At 43.9% G+C, this 20,607-nt stretch overlaps 1 protein-coding gene across 1 annotated transcript in view; it reads left to right on the top strand.

The window, feature by feature from the left end:
• The first annotated feature begins 403 nt into the window (after positions 1–403).
• A1CF (APOBEC1 complementation factor) overlaps positions 404–20,607 on the top strand; it is an 83,374-nt gene continuing 63,170 nt past the window's right edge. Inside the window, 1 exon segment of the mRNA XM_030334899.1 lies at positions 404–484. The gene's annotated coding sequence lies outside the window, so the exon portion shown is untranslated.

Below are 20,607 nucleotides of genomic sequence, written 5' to 3'. Positions count from 1 at the left end.
CTTTACTCCGTGTACCACAGTGGTATAAAAAGTGTAAAAAAAAAAAAGTTTCTCCCAAATGTACCTTAGACTTAATGTCATTTTGATGCAACAGAAAACAAGGGAGCTAACGTAAATAAAAGCCCCATTATGCACACTGCAGAGATTTCCACTCTTTTCAATACGCAACTCACGAAAATGGCCTCAAAATCATATTCACGCCACTGGTGTTTCGTGCAAAACGTATCTTGATGCTGTGAACAAATGCTCACGGTCGTGTTGTCGACTCTGCTGGGCTGCGGTGACCCAATTATCCGGTCAAAGGGCTGCGTGGATGCGAGGGACAGGGCGGGTTAAAGTTTAACTCCCAGCAATTGTAAACCAAACCTAAAGCCACTGAACCTTTGGAGTTTGATATGATGATTAGGGCATAACCAGAGTGACACGTTGAACTCGCCATAATCAAGGAAACCTTTTCCGGGTGGGGATCTCTGAAATCGCTCAGGTACGGTGCATGTGTTTTGCTTTTTCTGCTTCGGCTCTGGGAAACTGTGCAGGGTGGCTCCGTGGGAATGCAGTGAGAACAGCTTCTGCCCTCTTCGACCCTAGAGCCTAATTCAGGGTGCTTTCTGGCTGTTTTCATACGAATGGAGCAACCTGAAAACCAAAGAACAGATTGGGACCATCATATGATCTCAGAATGAAATGGCAGCCATCTTCCACTACTTGGTTTAATCAAATTCTGAAGCTGCGAAGTAGATTTACCGCTTTAGGTTCAAGTGCAGGGCTGATGTGTCGGAGAAGTATATTTAGCAGTAGCCAGACAGTTGGGAGAACTGTGGTTGGCTGTCCTGATCCTAGGACCCCTGGAAACATTTTAAAAAAATGTAATTACAGGAGAAATAGCATTAATATCACCAGCAGATTCTGAGTTCTCTGTGTAGATCACAATCCCTACTATACTTGAGATTTTGTATGTTCAAGTCTCTCCTTCCCTCTCTCTTATCCTTCACAACCACCAAAAACCAAAATCTAAAATGTGAAACCCCATAGAAAAGAAACCCACACAAAATCACCTCGGTCAATTCTCTCTGTGTCTTTTGCCAGGATCCTACCTCTCACCAACAGCCTAAGCTATTTGCTTTTCATTCTAGCAAAACAGAAAAAACAAAAAACAAAACAAAAACAGTCATGGAAAATGATTGGCTTTGAGTGTGTTAAACCTCAGCCTTGAGGATAGCCGATTATTAGAGCTTTTCCTTTGGGGATGGTTTGGGCAAGTGCCGCAGCAGATATATTTTCACATGATCATTCTGTTCACCCCAAAAAGATGATTCACAACCAAAATACGATGCGATTTTCTCTAAAGAAAGATGGCAGTCAGAGCACTTACCAGGAATATCCATTCCTACCAGAAATCTCTTAAACTCTGATGGAATTACTCTTGTGCCATGATGGTTAAAATAAATGCAAAGGAGAAATGGGGCTCCAAGTTAAACAGGTGTATTTGCAGTAGGACTTGTCAGATGTGCATTGGGTATCTCCCAGGAGGCGAGGAACAGAACATTTTTGTGCATGGTGCCCGATTAGTGTTTCGCAAAACACACATTGACGGACTCAGCTTTCGTTATGATTTCGAAGCTCCAAAGATGTGTTGGTCTGGTCTGAAGCATCCTTGGTAATATGTGCTGAGGTATAAACAGTAGGAATGTAGATCTGGAGATAACGAGAGGGCTTACTTGTTGGGGAGCTGAGGCCTTCCCCTGCCAAATACGGGCTAATAGACATGAGTGACTAGATGACTTTTCAGGGCCATCGTTTCCAGAATCATGTTAATACTGCCCATTTGAGACCATTCTCACGTTTTATTGTTCCAACTCACTATTTATCAGGTGTAAGGGAAAGGGAAAGAGAATTGTCAAAAAGAAAGGAAAAGAAAGAAAAACAGTGGGCAAATATGAACTGACATGATGGATAGGGAAACACTGAATAGTTGTTGTTGTTGTTGTTTGTTGTTATTATTATTGAATATTTAGTTACTATTTTTCAGTGGGCTAATCCCAAGTTGACTCTGTGTTGTCTCAAATACAACATGTCCTACGCTGTATTCAGTGGATGTTAATAAATGTGGCCCCCCCCCAGAAGTAACCCCAATGTCAAGTTGAGGAAAGTTAGTTAGGTTAAAGCAGGTGAATGTTATCACATGAATGTTTGCGGTAATAATAATCGCAGACGTTTGTTAAGCACCGTATCGCCCAGTCCACTCCTGTTTATCTACATTATTTTCAGAACAGCCATGGAAGGTAAGACACTATTATAACATTTTACTAATGAGAAAATTGAGCACAGATTAGTTACCTACCAGGCTCGACATCACCCAGTTAGTAAACCATTGTAATTGTACTTGCCGGGGGGCTAGGCATTTACTGCGCGTGTCGACGTATCCATTTCTGGTGAGCATCTAGGGGTGGGTGGTATTTTGCTTCCTGAGCTTCATCTATAACAGAACATCACTCGGGAACATCTACTGACATGTCTCAGAAATGGTATTCTTGAGAACACAGATTGAGAAAGAACAAACATTTTTGCAGCCCCTAAACCCGGAACCAGCTGAAACCATCCGAGGGACCGGAGAGCCTAGCAATCTCCCAACAAACAAGACCATGCCTCTCTTCGAGACTTTCCAAATTCATTACAGAAAGAACACCAGACTCTTCCTCTGACAGAGCTCGCTCGGAAGGCCTGTTCCCAAGCTCCCCTCGCTGTGTGGCCTTGGGCCCACTACTTAATTTCCCTGAGCTCAGATTCCTCAAGTGTGCAAGGACAGTAGGACCCACCCCACAGAATTTAGCGAGGATTTAACAAGATGACATAGCCAAACGGTTCAGGCGCCATCCGGGGCACACGGTAGGAATTCAGCAAAACGCGGTCCTCTTCCCATGTCTCTGTTTGTAACAACCTCCAGCAAAATTTCCTGAAACTCGCCCCACTTAGCTGCTCTGTGTTTAGACTGTACTGATACGCTTTCGATTGAAAACTGTACACAAACGATAAAGTTCTGATCAGCCACCAATGGTAACCATATTCTATCTATTCGGACAAAAAGACAAAAACAAAAAAACAAAAAAAAAACCCTCTGACTTTCTTTTATTCTACACAGACAGCAGCAACGGCAACAGAGCAGAGTATCCTTTTGTTTTAGAGAAGGTTGCTCAAGGAAGCGCTCAGCTAAAAGCCCAGGGCCCTTGGCAGAGAACACACAGGGCATCCGGTCCCAAGCGGGTGTTCATTTCACCACACGGCCAGTCGATGTGACACGTCGGTTTCGGGAACTGGCTCTTAAAATACTGTCATCCCTCGGCGAGCGGGGTAGGACGCTGGGTACCATTGCGCAATCGTTTTCATTACCTTATGTGTCTCTAAGTGACTCAATCCGTTCAAACAAGATGGTATTGATCGACGGAGGGTAAACACCATTTGATCTTACTCATGGAAACAGTAACCAGGCTCCTCTAAAGTGCAGTTCTAACAGTCCCCACCGCCCCCCGCCCCGGAAAGCATCCGGAGAAGGAGAAGCATCACTGTAGGGTCCAGGCGGCTGTAAAATGTCCTGCTGATGGGATCAGGAGAGCTCATTTAATCAGTTTAGCCCATCCACCCCAGTCCAACGAGGACCTCAGCTTTAAGAACTATGTAGAAGTCTTAATTTAACAAATTAAGGTTTTGTGTGGAGTATTTTTGATTCACCCAAACCGAAAATTTAGAGATCTCCCTTTACAAAAATGGCTGCCTTGACGAAAACATGCTGGTATCTTGAGTTTGCTAATTTGATTTTTTTTAAGTTTATCTATCTATTTTGGGGGAGGGGGGCAGGGCAGAGAGGGATTGAGAGAGAGAGAGAGAGAGAGAGAGAGAAAATCTCAACAAGCCTCCCCACCACCAGCGCAGAGCCCAACATGGGGCTTGAACTCACGAACCATGAGATCATGACCTGCGTTAAAATCAAGAGTCGTGTGCTCAACCGACTGAGCCACCCTGGCACCCCTTTAATTTGATTTTTTTTAAGATATATAAACTTACTTTTTTTTTTCCTTACGCAGATAGGTACCTGGAATTTTATATGTGTAGGTATTAACAATCATATGGAAAGTATTTTCCAGGTTTGTTTATTCCAGTAGGGTTCCATCCCTGGTACTATTAAGAGGAAGGCAAGAATAAGGACTAACTTAACCCCCTCCAGTTTGCAAGGTTAGGTATAGGGCTGCGCCCCCGGCAATAACATGGCTAAGAGAATTAGCACACGACAATTTGGCCGCATGGAACAACAGAGTGGCCAAACTGGTTTGCCATTCAGTAAACCCCCGCCTTCAGTGATACAGTGATTCCTCCTCTTCTTCCAGCGGTTAAAAAATGATCATTGTTTTGGGATGCCCAAATGATTCAAAGAACACTTACATGGCAGAATTACCTACTGTAATACCTTATTTCTATAGAATACTCTAGTTTACAAAACACTTTGTATTTGGACTTTTTCTAGTGCCACATTTCTTCACTGCCAATTCAGCATGCCTGCTTTCTTCCAGGTCACCGAGTCATTGCTCATTTTTCCAGTTGTACAGAGCGAGGAGGCTGCAACATGGCCACTAGAGTTTAGCAGCCGAGCTGGGCTCCCGCAGCAGAGGGCAGATTACGTATGGAGACTTCACCTCCATACTGGATGTAACTGACCCAGTGCTGAGTTAACTAAGAGCCTAGATGAAACTAGGCAGAAAAGATAAGAATCCCCGTGGAAAGGTGGCACCTGGGTGGCTCAGTCAGTTAGGCGTCCGACTTCGACTCAGGTCCTATCTCGTGGTTGTGGGTTCGAGCCCCATGTCGGGCTCTGTGCTGACAGCTCAGTTCTGGAGCCTGCTTTGGATTCTGTGTCTCCCTCTCTCTCTCTCTGCCCCTCCTCTGCTTGTGCTCTCCCTCTCTCTCAAAAACAAATAAATAGGGCGCCTGGGTGGCTCAGTCAGTTACGCATCTGACTTCGGCTTAGGTCACAATCTCGCAGTTTGTGGGTTTGAACCCCGCATCGGGCTCGGTGCCGCCGACAGCTCCATTCTGGAGCCTGCTTCGGATTCTGTGTCTCCCTCTCTCTCTGCCCCTCCCCCACTCGTGCTCTGGTTCTGTCTCAAAGATAAATAAACATAAAAAAAAGTAAAGAGAATCCCCGTGGAAGGTGAGAGGAATAACGGACACTGGCAGGACACTGGCAGGACATCATGCGTCAAGGTGACCGGTTTTCATCCCCCTCAACTCATCTTCAGCACTCTTCCATCCAGCTTTGATGCGGGGACTGAGTTGACTGCTCATCTTTCTAGCTGGGACCTTCTGCCTGAAGCAGATGGGCTTCTTGGATTTATTTAAACCTAATAGTTTTGATTACTTGCCATGGAAGTCAGAGAACAGACTCTGATACCATGGAGGGGGGACGTCAGCCCATCGAAGTGACTGTGTCGGGAACCCTCTTTCCTGAAGATCCCCAGCAGTGCCTCCCAAGGCGGGCATTTATGGCCAACTAGTCAGGACTGGCACCCTATCATGATGGCAACAATGATATGAATAATAGCCCTTAGCTCCTGCCATGTGGGCTCCTGCCACATGCCGGGCACATACACTAACTCATTTGACCCTGTGGAATTCTGTGCAATAGGTGCTATTGCTATGCGGTTCGTCCAATAAAGAAGCCAAGGCTTAGGAATGTGGAGAAATGTACCCAAGGCTGCACAAGGCTAAAAAGCAGTGGAGGGGTGCTTGGGGGGCTCAGCCGGTTGAGTGTCTGACTTCGGCTCAGGTCATGATCTCACGGTTCGTGGGTTCCAGCCCCAGGTCGGGCTCTGTGCTGACAGCTCAGAGCCTGGAGCCTGCTTCGGATTCTGTGTCTCCTTCTCTCTCTGTCCCAACCCTGCTTGCTCTCTCTCTCTCTCTAAAACAAAATAAAAACATTAAAAAATAAGTAAAATAAAATAAAATAAAACAAAAAGCGGTGGAAACAGGAGTGAGCTCCAACCGGCCGGCACGGAGTGCTCTGAAAACAGAGCATGAAGGGAGCACCGAGAAGGGCTGAATCTTGGAACCACAACGAAATTTTGGAGTTCCGTTATTGGACAGAGAAAAGCTAAAGGAGTTTCCCAGGGTAAAAGACATTTTTCTGTTAGGGTAAGAACCCAAGTGCAGACCCCCAACCCTCAGGCAGGCCCTGCGCCTTATAGGAGCCCTCGCTGCACCGCCCCTGTATTCAGCCTGAGTCTCTCCACGAATCCCGGGAGGCAGACTAACAGGCCCCTGTGGTTGGGAGGAAAATGGCCTTCTGAGTCCCACCGTCCTCGAGAGGCCCAGACTCCCAGATGGACGCAGCCAGAGACTCAGTTGAAGGAGACCCCTTTCGTGACCTAGTGAGAGGGCCAGGCCCAGACCGCAGAAGAAATGCGCAGGCACGGGCACCAGGAGCGCAGGGAGGGGTTTGCAGCACTGCAGGGTAATTGTCCTAATGACATGCCTGCCCGAGGCCCACATTCTGCTTGTGTCTCAAGACGGGCGCCTCCCAGCTGGGGGACACACTCTTCTCCCCAGGGACAGAATAACTGGGCTGCTAGGTCTGTAAATGCTAAGGGAGTCCCATATTTAAACTGACCTAGTTTGGAGCTTTAAATTGAGACCAAATGTTCCCAAATAGCAGGCCCACCAGCCTCAATGGAATTATTCATTTAGGATAATAAGAGTATGTTTCCATAGTAGAATACAAATTACTCGGGATACAGGGTATGAATGATAGGGACACTTGGAGGTGTTCACATTCAGGAACACGTTAGCCTAAAATTACTTAGCAAATTAACTAGCCCGGTAAAGCCTTGCAGGAACGGCATTTAGGACAAGTAGGTTGTGACGATAGGAAAGGAGACACGTAGGAGAGAAATGGCCAAGGATGGAAGTGTCCTAGGGAACCAGAGGAGAATGTAAGTATTTGTAGGGCAGCTATTTGATCTTTGAGGAAGCATTTGTTTATTAATGTTGAATTATTATTACAGACATTTGAGCATCACACTTACCAGATAGGAAATTTCCCCCATGTCTCTCCCTCACTACAGAACAGATACGTAATACAGGGGCATTGACTAGAATTGGAATCTTCCAAGAATTGCTATTACGTGGCCCTTTAGGGTATTTTAAGGTAGGAGAAAAACCTATCCTGTCTAGAAACTCTTATTTTCACTTGCCTTTCAAAACAAGCTGCAAAGCCAACTACTTCCTGTAATAATAATTTAGAACGTCAGTATTTCAAAGGATTCCCCAAAGCACGGTGGTCTAACGGACAGATTCGTGCACAGCATAGAGCAAAGAGAAGACAGTGGCACTGCTAAAGCTGGGGGCTGGAGACCCAGAGTGGCTGGGCTTGAATCCCGGCCCCACCATTTCCCAGCAATGTGACCTGCAGCAAATGGTATAACTTCCCTGTGCCTGTTTCCTCTCCTGTAAAATCACGGTTACCTTGGGGATGAGATCAGAAATTACACGCGAAGTGCTTAGTACGATAGCAAGCAGGTGCGCACAAACCTGGGCTGTGGCATCTAGAATAATCATCTCATTCCTGGGTTGATGACGCAGCGCTTTCCTAGAACAAAATGACTAGAGAGAGAGAGAGAGAGAGAGAGATGGGCCCTGGGGTCAACCTGTAGAACGTTATTTAGACCAGAGGTCAGGCGGCTCAGAAATAACTCTCCTCGACACTGGCCTGTGGAGCAAATTAGGGACAATTTCTCCCTGACACTGCTGCTGCTTCTCCAAGGCAGAGATGTTCTCCATCACGGGCAGGGGCTCCTAATTAAGTCAGTATAAAATGATCTGAAGGAACCTGGCTAATTATCAAGGAAGCGGAATAGAAATGTGGACTTCACACCAGAGTGCGAGCCTCTCGGCCTGTTTTATTTGCATCCTTACAACCAAGAACCCATCAGTGCTCAAAGCCACTCACGACGATGCAGATTGAAGAATAGCGTGGTTATTAATGTGACAAAAATGAAGGCCTGAAAGAAGACAACCTGTTGCCAAATCAGTCACCCCACCACCCCCCCCCCCCCCCAAAGGCAGGGCAACAGAGAAAATTATGGGGGCAGGGGCCAAACGGAGCATCGGGACTAGTAAGGAGGGGGTCAGGGATTAGCATCTACTTTAAGAGGAATGGTGGGTTGGGGTGCGTGGGTGGCTCAGTCAGTTGAGCGTCCGACTTCAGCTCAGGTCATGATCTCACAGTTCATGAGTTCGATCCCCGCGTCGGGCTCTGTGCTGACAGCACAGAGCCTGGAGCCGGCTTCGAGTTCTGTGTCTGTCCCTCTCTCTCTGCCCCTCCCCTGCCCCTGCTCACACACACACACACTCTTTCTCTCTCTCCCAAAAATAAATAAACATTAAAAAAATTAAAAATAAGTAAAAAATAAAGAGGAATGGTGGGTAGAGGGTCAGGAAGAGGTAATCCCTTGGGATTACTGTGTTACTCTGTCCACCGGGGCTGACTGGTTGACCCCTTGCTTGAGCTCAGCATTCTTCTAGATGCTGTGCTGGACACAAAGAAGTACTATTGTCCCTATCACTTCAAGGGGCCCGTGAAAGGTTTCCCTAGAGCTCCCATCCCAGGCCCCAGATTATTAATCTCTCCCTTCCCCACAGTCTCTCACTTTGCTGGAAAAATGAATACTATTTACTAGGGGGTCCTGAAAGGCAAGAAAGGTATCCTATTTATTTTTCAATTCGCAGACCAAACACATTGCTATGCACATAACAGATTCATAATATTGTCTGTGGAATAAAAGAGGCACCTGACTGGGGAGAGCAAGACAGTAGAAGAGGTGAAGAAAAACATCATGGAGCGCCATGTACCAAAGTCTGTGCTGTGTACTTGTCCTAGCTTTTTGCCTCACTATAGCTACATGATGAGGTAGGCATCATGATCCCCAATTTCAAAATGAAGAAACTGGGATCTGGTTAAACAACTTGACCAAAGTTTACAAAGCTCTTAAGGGTAGAGCTCCAACATTGGAAACTGAGTTGGTCCAAACCCATGATCCCTTGGTTTGCCGACTATGCCACCCTCCAACCTGGGAATCGATAATAAACAACAAAGGGCAAAATACTGTGTATTTTGTCATCATGTGGTGAAACTAGAAAGTTAGGACAGAGAGAACAAAGTCTGGAGTAGTCGGAGAGGCTATAGGAAGTTTCCGTTCAGCTCAGCAGATACGTGTGATGAAGTGTCTACTAAGTGTCAGGCTCGGTGCTTGGGCCTGGAGCTGAAAGATATGTGTCTGTCCCTGGGAAGGCTCTGGTTCTCCATCTCTTCATCCTCACTGCTGGCCATAGCTGGACACTTCTTTTTTCCCCACAGGTCCCCAGACTACTCTTTCTGCCTCTAATACATTGTCCGCAACACTGGCGGAATCATCTTCCTAAAGTACACAGGGACCTTTTGGAATTCTTCCATGCCGAATTCATAAGAAGTCCAGAAAACTCCATCGTGCCAGTATTGGTTTCATTCTTACCTGCCTCACTGGCCATACCTGTTGTCACTACCAAACCTGATCCCCTCCACGCCACTTGCATTCAACTTTCCAACTACACTCAAATTTCAACGTTCCAACTACACTCAACTTTCAACATCCCAGCTACACTCAACTTTCAACATTCCAACTATACTCAACTTCTCCACCGTCTGTGCTGTTTTCATGTATACCTCTGTCCCCTAGAGTCTCCGCCTCCATTCTTCTCCTGACTCCTAGGCTTCTGGGCTGGTCTGAGTAGAGAGAAGCTATACACTGGAAATATAAAGTTGGGTGCATTTGACAGGTGATGACATAGGTTGATAGAGTTGTAGAATAGGGACCATGGAAAGTCTTTTAGTAGGAAAATGTCATAACAAAATGGTTGAGAACATTAACGAGTGCTATGCAGAGGATGTTAGAGTTAGAAAAAAGGCCAGAGGTCATGGTAAGACAAAATCCAGGTATGAAATGATGGTTGCATACATGCTAATTAATGGCCATGGGAATTAATTAATCAATTAATTAATTAAGAGACAGAAAAATGTCAGACCTCAGTGGTTGAATAGAAATAAGGACAAAGAACTTAGTACAGACAATTTATACCATGGCATGTAAGTTGCATAAAATCACAACTTCCATAATCTAATTTTTTGAAAGGAAACATAAGGCTATCTTTCATTACAAGCATCAGATTGCCTCAGGGTTACTGCCATATAGAGCTTTAGATAGTTGGATTTTTGTAAGCTTCACTCAAGGACCAAACATATTTTATTAATCAGTGCTTGGCAGTCATGGTGAGAATTAAGTGTTCGACCTAATTGTTCCAAATTGGTCCGAGGAAACCAGATGCAGCAATTAAGTTCAAAAGGACAATCTCAATTGGAAAGAAGAGACATCATAACACGAGTCCAAGAATGAATGAAATATAGTGTTCACAGCTCGTCAGGCCCCTATAATCTGCCGCACAAATAATTGGTCCCAGAGCTATTGAATAAACATCCGCTTTTAGGCTGAAAAACATCTACATCACATGCTGTGATTACCACTTTCCCAATGTGTACATCAACTTAGAAATTAAACATATGGGCAAAGAAATTCTGTTCTTCTAAGGCCACTCTAGAATTTCTAAAGTCTGCCCGTCGTCTTTCCCAGGGATCTTTAAGAGGGTCAGGCATGGTGGGAAGAGTTGGGTATCATTACTGAGTGAAGAGGACACAATAGCCATCTGCAGCCTAATCTTATGGTTACTAGAAACGTGACAGCACTGAAACCATATGTGTATGTGCGTTAGCCAGTGTTCTCTGGAGAAACAGAGCTGGTATTCCAATTGGAATTTCAGTGCATATACAAAAGCAGTTTTGTTCTTGTCATTATTCTGGTACCTTAAGATACTAGTACTAGTTACTAGCACCTCTAAGATGTATCTATCTTCCACTTACTTGTAAGTGGTTGACTCGCATGATTATGGAGGCGGAGAAGCCCCAAGCCCTGAAGTTGGCAAGCTGGAGACCCAGGACAGATGATGTGTAGTTTCAGTCTGAAAGCCAGCAGGCATGAGACACAAGAGCCAGGGTTTCAGCTCAAGTCTGAGATCCAGAAAAGATTGATGTCCCGGGAAGGTCGGGTTCCCTCCCACTTAAGCTTTCTGTTCAATTCTGGTCTTCAACTGATTGGATGAGACCCACCACCAAATGGGGAGGGGCTTTACTCAGTCTACCATTTAAACTTAATCGTAACCAGAAAGACCTTTACAGACACACTTGGAATAATATTTGGTCAAATGTCAGGGCGCCCTATGGCCCCGTCCAGTTGACGTGTAAAATCAGCCAATACAGTAGAAACTTAATGGTGTCAAGAGTTCCTATGTTGTCTGATTGCAAAGCTCTCCATTTCTTCCCCCATCACCCCCTCCCTCCTCTTGCACATGCGATTCCCACCTACTATTCAAGTTTTCTCAGATCATTTTTGGATTGAAAGACTTGTTCATCTCTCAGTCTTGTTGGAAGATCAGAGGTCATGTTAGAAGATCTCTCTCTCAGAGTTTCTGATATTCTCATCCAAGCTGAGCCAAGGCTGAAGGATTTGTAAAGAAGTGGTGGGCCCATGGGGCACCTGGGGGGCTCAGTCGGTTACGCATCTGCCTTCGGCTCGGGTCATGATCTCGCGGTCCGTGGGTTTGAGCCCGGCGTCTGGCTCTGTGCTGACAGCTCAGAGCCTGGAGCTGCTTCAGATTCTGTGTCTCCCTCTCTCTCTCTGCCCCTCCCCCACTCGTTCTCTCTCTCCCTCTCTGTCTCTCTGCCTCTCTCTCTAAAATAAATAAAAAACAATAAAACAAAATGATGGGGTCAGAGTCAGTGACAAAAGGAAAGGGGCGTACGGAGAAGTCTCCTGTGCGATGCCACACTACCGACACTGGCAGCCAGGAGTTGAGTCACACTTGTGTGTATGTACACACCCATGTCTACACACACACATTTGTGCATTCATACACGTATACCCATATAACGGCACGCACTCAGAGGGAGCTTGGGTTTGTCTCGGCCAGGAAGACTGTGAAAGGAAGCGGGGAACTAGGCGCAAGGCAAATGGCAAAGAGGAACAAAGAACCTAAGAAGCAACTGGCGTGTGTGGGAGAAGCACAGAATAGATACTCTGGACTTGCCCTGGAACACGACCAGGAAAGTAGACTTAGGGCCAGGTTACAGCAGGCACAGAAGTCAGGCTGGGGGAATGGATTCTTCCTCTGTAGTCCGCGACGAGGCCAATGAGGGCTTTTGAGCAGGAGAATATTGCAAGGGATCTTTCAAGAAGACTGAGGCAGCCAGAAAGAGGTGGGGCCTCGTGCGTTGTACACCGTGAGCTCAGGTTGAGTCCAGTAACGGAACAAGGGGTGGGAGATGAGGGGAGGAGTACAAGACGAGCAACAGGTGAGAATATACATGTACTCAAGGCAGGAAAAAAGCCAAGATCAGACTTCCTGTTCCAGAGAAAGAGGCTTTCAGGGTATCAGCAGGAGTGATTCTGGACCTGCAGAGGGGGTTCCCCTGTTACTTTGGCTCAGTGCCTCCCTCCTCTGGTCTCCTCCCAGCCTCTTCCCTCATTGCCCACTCTCCATCCGTTCGGTCTCACTTCTGCTTCCTCTCCACATGTGAGCCACAGTGGGAATATAAGTACCTCATTGGCCAGTCCTCATGGAAACAGTTGAAAGCAAACCACTTGAGCCAGAATCTAGTAAGAACATAGTTTGGGGGAGGGGGGCATTTCAAAGGTTTTATTTCTAAATACTAGCTTAGGAAAAGATCTATTCATCAGAAAGGATGCAAATGTCAATAATTATTAGAGAACATTTGGAACCATCCCCCTTTTTTCTCCTATGATCTACTCTCTACCTTTTTTTTATAGGCTTTTTCTTCTCTTTAATACATTTGTCTTAATGTGACGTCTATCCCGTCTATTTGCCAGGTGGGGTAAATTCCATTGCTGCCCATGTTTTTGTTTTGACATTTAACATGGATGGACTAGAGCTTAATGCAACAGTTTCAAACTCAGCGGCCAATCAGTGTCACTTTGGAGGCTTACATCATCCCATTTCTGGGGCCCCGCTCCAGACCGGGTGAATCTGGTCCCTCCAGAGTGGGGAGGATGCATCCCAGGTACACGTGATTATAACGTCAAGCCAGAGGCAGGGAGTCCGTCTGTCCCTCCCCCAGCATGCCTTCTCTGTTGTCAGCTCAACCTGGCTAGAGCAATTCTCAAATGACTTTCTCTGGGCCAGTTTGCAGTATGTTGTATCGTGGTACAATATTTTAAGTCTGGGGCCCTCCTTCTCAAGTCATGATGAAGGAATGCATTCAAACCAGACACTTCCTCTGAGAAGATTACAGAGAAGCTGTTTCTCAGAGCATGGTAAAAAATTGAGGAGGGCGAGATTTAAGGGAGCAAATAGGACTCGCTAAAATTCAGGAAAGTTGCAGTTCAATCTCAAAGTCCTATTTTGACAAAACATGCATAGGTTAATGCTTCCTCACCTGCATTTCCTTGTGTAATTTACAGTTTCAGGCTAAAGCCGGGGATTTAATGGCTTTTTGTTGGTATTTGAAGGGCATCGTAAGCAAAGAAATGGGTAATGTGTTTTCAAGCAGATCAAATGTACCTCTATTATATCTCCTTAAGAATATGCTTTAACAAAACAAAACAAAACAAAACAGGAGGTGTTTCCATTGGAGCACAAATTATGCAATTTCAAATGTACTTTTTAAGTGAAAATATATTGTCTATGTGAAATTACTTTTCCCTCAAACAAAACAAAAAAGAATATCTAGATGTCAGGACCAGTGTTGCAAGAATGATCATCTGTGGACCAGATGGACGCGCTTAACTTTCCCAAGAGTTTGGGGAACTTGTTCTTCTCAACTGAGATTGTGTCTGATTCCTGGTTTTGAATTAGTGCTTAAAAAAATAAAAAGAAGTGGGGCACCTGGGCGGCCCAGTCGGTTAAGCATCTGACTCTTGGTTTTGGCTCCGCTCATGGTCTCGCGGTTACTGAGTTTGAGACCCGCATCAGGTTCCATACTGACAGTGTGGAGCCTGCTTAGGATTCTCTCTCTTGCTCTCTCTCTGCCCCTCCCCTGTTCTCTCTCTCTCTCAAAAATAAAAAACTTTTAAAAAAATTGAAATAAAACATACCTTCTCACCCCATGCATATTTATAATGCTGAAATTCAGTCCAGGTGTGTATGTGTATAGATACATATGTATATACATATCTGTATAGACAAGGAACACACATAAATCACAATATAATCATTTGACTATTGTACATCTCCTTGTTGATTTTCTCTGATAATTTTAAATCACTCGTTCCAACTGATCTTTCTCTAGTATTGTTTCATTTTCCCCATAAATATTTTTACGACAGTACAATTTCCCCTGTATCTTAGGTTTTGCTGTTTTAAGTTACTCTATGTAGTGTTTCAAATGACTCCAAATAAGATGATGGATAGATTTAAACATCAACAAACAATCATCAAAGTATCAGCTAGCCCGAAGCATCTTTGCAAAAATAACTGTCTCTTGACAAAGTAGCCTCCACCAGCACTGCCTCTCTACAGCTGTTAACACCTTGTCTTAAAAGCAGGATGTACCTGGGGTGCCTGGGGGGCTCAGTCGGTTGAGCATCTGACTCTTGATTTCGGCTCAGGTCTTTATCTCACAGTTTGTGGGATCACAAACCCATGCCGGGTCTGTGCTGACAGTGTGAGCCTGCTTGGGATCCTCTCTCTCTGCCCCTCCCCTGCTTACTTTCTATCCCTCTCTCTCTCAAAATAAATAAATAAAAACATTTAAAAAAAAAAAAGTAGGATGTACCTTCCAGGTGGAATCAGCAGTTTCTTTGGCCAGGGTTGTCACCAAAGAAGGAGAGAGAACAAAATAAAGGGATTAAAGAGAGAGTAAGGGATAGGAAAAGGAAAAGAGGATGCAGGTGGACATTTGAAGATGGAGACAGAGGGACAGAGAGGAGACCCTGCTCCCAAAATAGTTGTACTTGTGTCTGTTAACCATCGCCGGGCTACGTCAGACATGTGGCTCATAGCCGACTCCCTCTGGCGGTCTACAACCCAGAAGAGTAAAGGTCAATGGGAAGAAGGAACCCACACTTTAAGAAGGGAAATTAACATGGAATTCAAGTCACATCCTGCCAAGTGATACATCACCTGGTCATCTATGAAGGCTCCATGTTCTGCCCAGAAGCGTGAGGGATAAGGTTTTGGGGCAGGTGTGTGTGACCAAGTGCACAGCAGTGAGCTGGCAATGACCATGTATCCATTTTGGACCATGTCCAAAGGAGATCGGATCCTGCATGCATCCAAGTGAATCATCACACAGTCTACCCACAGCACTACTTAGATGATAAAAGCTCCTTTTCTTTTCAGCAAACAGGCCAAGTTACCCTGGTGCTTTAGGTGACCAAAACCATCTGTCCCTGTGGAAGCGGAAGAAGACACAACCCCACAGTATCTGCCTCATCAGTTGCATTGTGGTGTCACCAGGTTTCTTACAAAGACTCTTAAGGAGAAGCTGGAGAGGTTTTATAATCTCCCTCCTCCTTCTGCACCATTCACCTATTTTTTTTTTAAGGTGACTATAGTGATAAAGAGCCCAGACTCTGGCCCCAGAATATTCAAATGATGGGTCTGTCCCTTGTCACCTGGGTGACCTCGGATACATTAACCGATCTCTCTAACTTGGTTTATTACCCATCATAGGAATGATACTACCTACCCCACTGAGTTTTTATGAGCAGTAAATGAATTTGGTTTAAAGTTTTTGAAACACAGAAATGCTCGATACATGTTAGCTCTATTCATTATTTAAAATCTTTTCAAATTTTGCAACATAATAGGCAAAAACAAGGTATCTTGTGTTTTTGTTTTATTTTCACTTTTTGGTTCTGATGAGTATTTAAATAAGTTTACAAACGATTTTTCTTTTTTCTGTGAATTAACTGCTCCTGCCCTTTGCTCATTTGCCCACTGATGCGGGACTCTCTTTATTATTGAACTAAAAGCACTCTTTGTATATTAAAGATACTGATTCTCGGTCTATTGTATAAAAATAGCAATCATTTTCTTCCTGTCTATGGCTTTTTAACTTTCTCATACCGTTACAGATATTTGTAATTTTTACATAGCCAAATCTGTTAGTCTTTTCATTTATGGCTGTTGATATGCCTGATTCAGAAGCCCTTCTGCGTCACAAGAGTATAAAAATGTTCCATCTTGTCATCTAGTAGTTATACAGTGCTTTTAAAGGTTTTTTCATTAATCCACTTAAAATTTGGCTATATGCTGTTAGATGGTAAGCCAACTTTACTTTTTTCTCCAAGTGTCTACGATCTAGCCTTTGAAATAACACCTAGTGGCAAATTCAAATATAAACAAAACCAAAGGTCTAGACTTTTTTTCTGCCACTCCATTCATCCACTTGTCTATTCATGTGCCCGTTTTAATTTTAACCATTAATTAAGGCTGGTTCCCAGGAATACTATACATTTAGTACATGTTGTGGTACTTCCTGAATGGTTTTCCTGCCCGATCAATGCTAGACTCAATGTGGCATATTTAAAAATAATTTTATTGGGTCTTAAATTGGTATTGCACTACATTAATAATTTGGGGAGAATGGATATCTTTCGAGAATAACACTTTCGTGTGTCCAGGCGTTAGATCCTTCAATGTAATTTTGTCATTTTCTTCATAACGATTGTGGATAGTCCACATTATATTTTTACAAATTTTGTTTATATGGTTCAGATTCTTTCATTTCACTTGCCATCTCTGCTTCATTGAGGAACTCGTTTTTGTAACTGTTCTTGTAGTATGCCTTTGTTCTAACCACCCTGCATAGTCGATTCACTTACTTTTGATGAGGGTGAGTGATTGCGGTGTTTCGCTATTCTGTATGTTTCTCGTGCTCTCCATCAACTTAAGTATGTTTTATTCTACGGCTAACTTGAAGAGTTGGGTCATTTTTCTAAACCAATAGTAGGTGTTGAATTTAAGGGAGTGCTAGTTTTACATTTACTGGGATGATCATGTTTTTTTCTTCATCACTGATGTGGATCAAACTAATAAGAATCCCTGAAGTTGAACAGTCTTTGTGTTTTTGTAAGAAATCCATTGTGTCTATGGTATATTTGTATTTTTATGCTCTGCTGTTTGTAGTCCGTGTTTAGATTTATACGTGATGTTGGGGTCTAGAGCTTTCTATTTTGTGATATCTCCGTCTGGCTTTGTATCAGAGATATGAAATTATTGATGGATTTAGTATAAGTTTTGCATTATTTTCTGTTTTATAAGGCTTTATATAGTCAAAGAATTACTTGTTTCTTAAATGAGTTCTAAAACTTACCCAAGAAAACCATCTGGATCTTGTGTTATTTAGGAGGAAGACAGTGAATTTTTTCATTACAAAGTGTGGTTATCAGCCTATTCAAATTTTTATTTTACCCTTGAGTTTACTAGGTAATTGGCTACTTTACCATATTTGTCAGTGTATTGATAAAAACATTTTCTTCTTTAAAAGTCTCTCTGCCTGTGATTCTATCCATTTTTCCCTCCTGTTTTTAAAATATGGTTCTCCCTTTCACTTCATCAAGGTTGGCCAGAGGTGCTAATTTACCAACCTTTTCGATGAGCTCTTACATTTATCAAGTCTACAGATTTTTCTGTCTCACTGATTTCCTTTTACTTGGATTCCTTCAGATTTCATAAAGTCTACTTCGTTCTTTCTCTGGTCTCTTTAGTTGGATGCTTGTAGTAATTTCCAGTATTTTTTTTTTCTAAATAATGATCACCAGTTTCCTCAGAATAGAATCTTGACTGCATCTTTATTTTTGATGATTTGTTTCCATTGACCTTCATTTATTAGTGTCATTTATTTTTTAATTATTAGAGTAAGAGCTATATATTGTAGAAAGTTAAAAATAGTCAAATGAGAACGTTAAACCAATCTGTTAACCTACCACCCAAGCATAACCAGTTAGCCTTTTATAATTCCTTATGAGTATGAAAGTTAACACAAATGAAATCAGACTATGCCTGTTTTGTAGACTACTCAATTCTATTTCACAAATATCTGTCTAAAGTAAATATTGTACTAGAATATCAGTTTTATTAGCTACACTGCACCATTTATTCAAATATTTCTTAATCACTGATATTTAAGTTGTGTCCAATCTTCATTATAACACTAACATGCTGTATGACCACACACACACACACACACACACACACACACACACACACACTGAATACCTTCAGGATTTTTCCTACTGAGAAGTGACAATAAATACATGAAATAAGTAGATCAATTATTGGGGCACCTGGGTGGCTCATCAGCTAAGCATCCGACTGCAGCTCAGTCATGCACAAGTCATGATCTTGTGGTCCATGAGTTCAAGCCCCATGTCAGGCTCCGTACTGACAGCTCAGAGCCTGGAGCTTGCTTTGGATTCTGTGTCTCCCTCTCTCTGTGCCCCTCCACAACTTGTGCGCGCTCTCTCTCTCTCTCTCTCTCTCTCTCTCTCTGTCTCAAGTAAACATTAAAAAAAAAAAATAGGGGCGCCTGGGTGGCGCAGTCGGTTAAGTGTCCGACTTCAGCCAGGTCACGATCTCGCGGTCCGTGAGTTCGAGCCCCGCGTCAGGCTCTGGGCTGATGGCTCAGAGCCTGGAGCCTGTTTCCGATTCTGTGTCTCCCTCTCTCTCTGCCCCTCCCCCGTTCATGCTCTGTCTCTCTCTGTCCCAAAAATAAATAAACGTTGGAAAAAAATTAAAAAAAAAATAGATCAACTACGAAAGCAACATGAAAGAGGTCAAGATAACACATTCAATACTGCATTCTCTTTACCTTGGACAGTTTCTAGAGGGAGACTAGCCATGCCGAGGACCACAGATGATGCTGAGATAAGTCACCCAGAGCAGCAGAGAAGGAACGAGAAGGAAATATTCAGTGAGCATTTCCTGTATCCCCAGCACGCTACTAGGTGCTCCATATCCATTCTCTGAGATGTTTAAGCCTTTGCTAAAAGACAACTTTTAACTTCAAGTTAGGCATCCGTGCTCCTGCTCTTGGAACAGGAACCAGGGCCTTAGAAAAGTTAAATCATTGGTGGCAGGACAACAATTGCCATGCAAGCTTGTCTTTCTCTGAAGACGTGTAACCTAATACATGAGGAGGACTTTTTCGATAATTCTAAGCTAATGTATCTATTATGAACAACTTTTATTTTTCTCTACTTTAAGCCTTGCCTCAGCCCAAATTGGCCAGGCCCAAATTAATTCATGATTCATTACTAATGCCTTAATAACCTAGAAGGGGCTCTGGTTTAGTTTTTTAGCTGGTTTTTATTTTTATTGATTCTTAAAAATAAGACACCACATCTTGGGACTTGGCGGGATGTTTTTATGGCTACATTTTGGAATTTGACATATGCGCGTTCTCTATTAATTTTGCTCTGGTTTGGGATGCGTGGCCGACTAACGAGCTCTCACCTGAATCCACTTCCCAGTAAACCTAAGACAGATTGTAAGTATTTCCAAGGAGAATATGAGAACTAGTTTCTGTTTCGTTATCAAGTAATGCACGGTAACCTTAACGTAGCGTCATTAAGCAAATACATCAACTTTGGTCATCCGTCCGGCACAAACCATTTCAATACAGTCTGGGACTCCTTCTGTGTAAAATTCCCAGGAGATACTGAATGGCTGAAACTCACGATAAAACCGCGTGTCCAACTTGCATGCTGCGTAAGGGTCACGTCCAGCCTACGTCATGTGACCCGGGTGCACAACCAAACGCTGGGGAGGCCTGGCATGGGTCTGGAGAGGTCCCAGGGGCAGGTGATGGAAACCCACTGGCAGGAAATGCACATGGGGCACGTTGCTCGCACAGGTCCCAAGGAACACCTCTGACTCTGCTTACCAGGTCAGAAAGCGTCTGTCCTTCCACACAGTGTCCTTCTTCCTCCTCTTTGGAAAAAGTCCATGACATGCGTCCAGAAACTAGACCATTACCCAAACTACTCCATTTCCTGAGTAAACCGTCTAGCGTAGTGCCTGGAGTGAAGCGGATATGACGTTCATACCTGTTGCCCTTTTGGTTGGTTGAAATGGAGGATAATGACTTCGTTTAGTTTGCAAACCAAGAAACCCACTCACTTTAACCCGTCTTTATCCTTGCTCTCCATTTTGTTCTTCTCGGCCTCTTACTACCCCTACCGCAGCTGCTTTTGCTTCTCCAAGCTACTCTTCCCGTGCGCTCAGTGCGCTCTCCACCATGCACTTCTTACCTTTGTCTTGCCTAACTTACTATTTCAAAAAAAAAACTTGTTTTCCCCCTTTCTCTGTTGCCATAGCTGTCAACTCATGTTCCAAGAGGGTGCTTACCTCCAACACTGCGAGACCTTTGGGCGAATCGGACAACTGTCACCTCAAATCCCTTCGTGCTTTTTCCTTCCACAATTTGGTTCTCTATGTGAGCCTGATTGACATGTT

Source organism: Lynx canadensis, chromosome D2, assembly GCF_007474595.2.
Source record: "Lynx canadensis isolate LIC74 chromosome D2, mLynCan4.pri.v2, whole genome shotgun sequence".
In the NCBI taxonomy this organism is placed as follows: domain Eukaryota; kingdom Metazoa; phylum Chordata; class Mammalia; order Carnivora; family Felidae; genus Lynx; species Lynx canadensis.
Note: the sequence above shows the minus strand (reverse complement) of the source record. Positions and strands in the feature narration are given on the sequence as shown.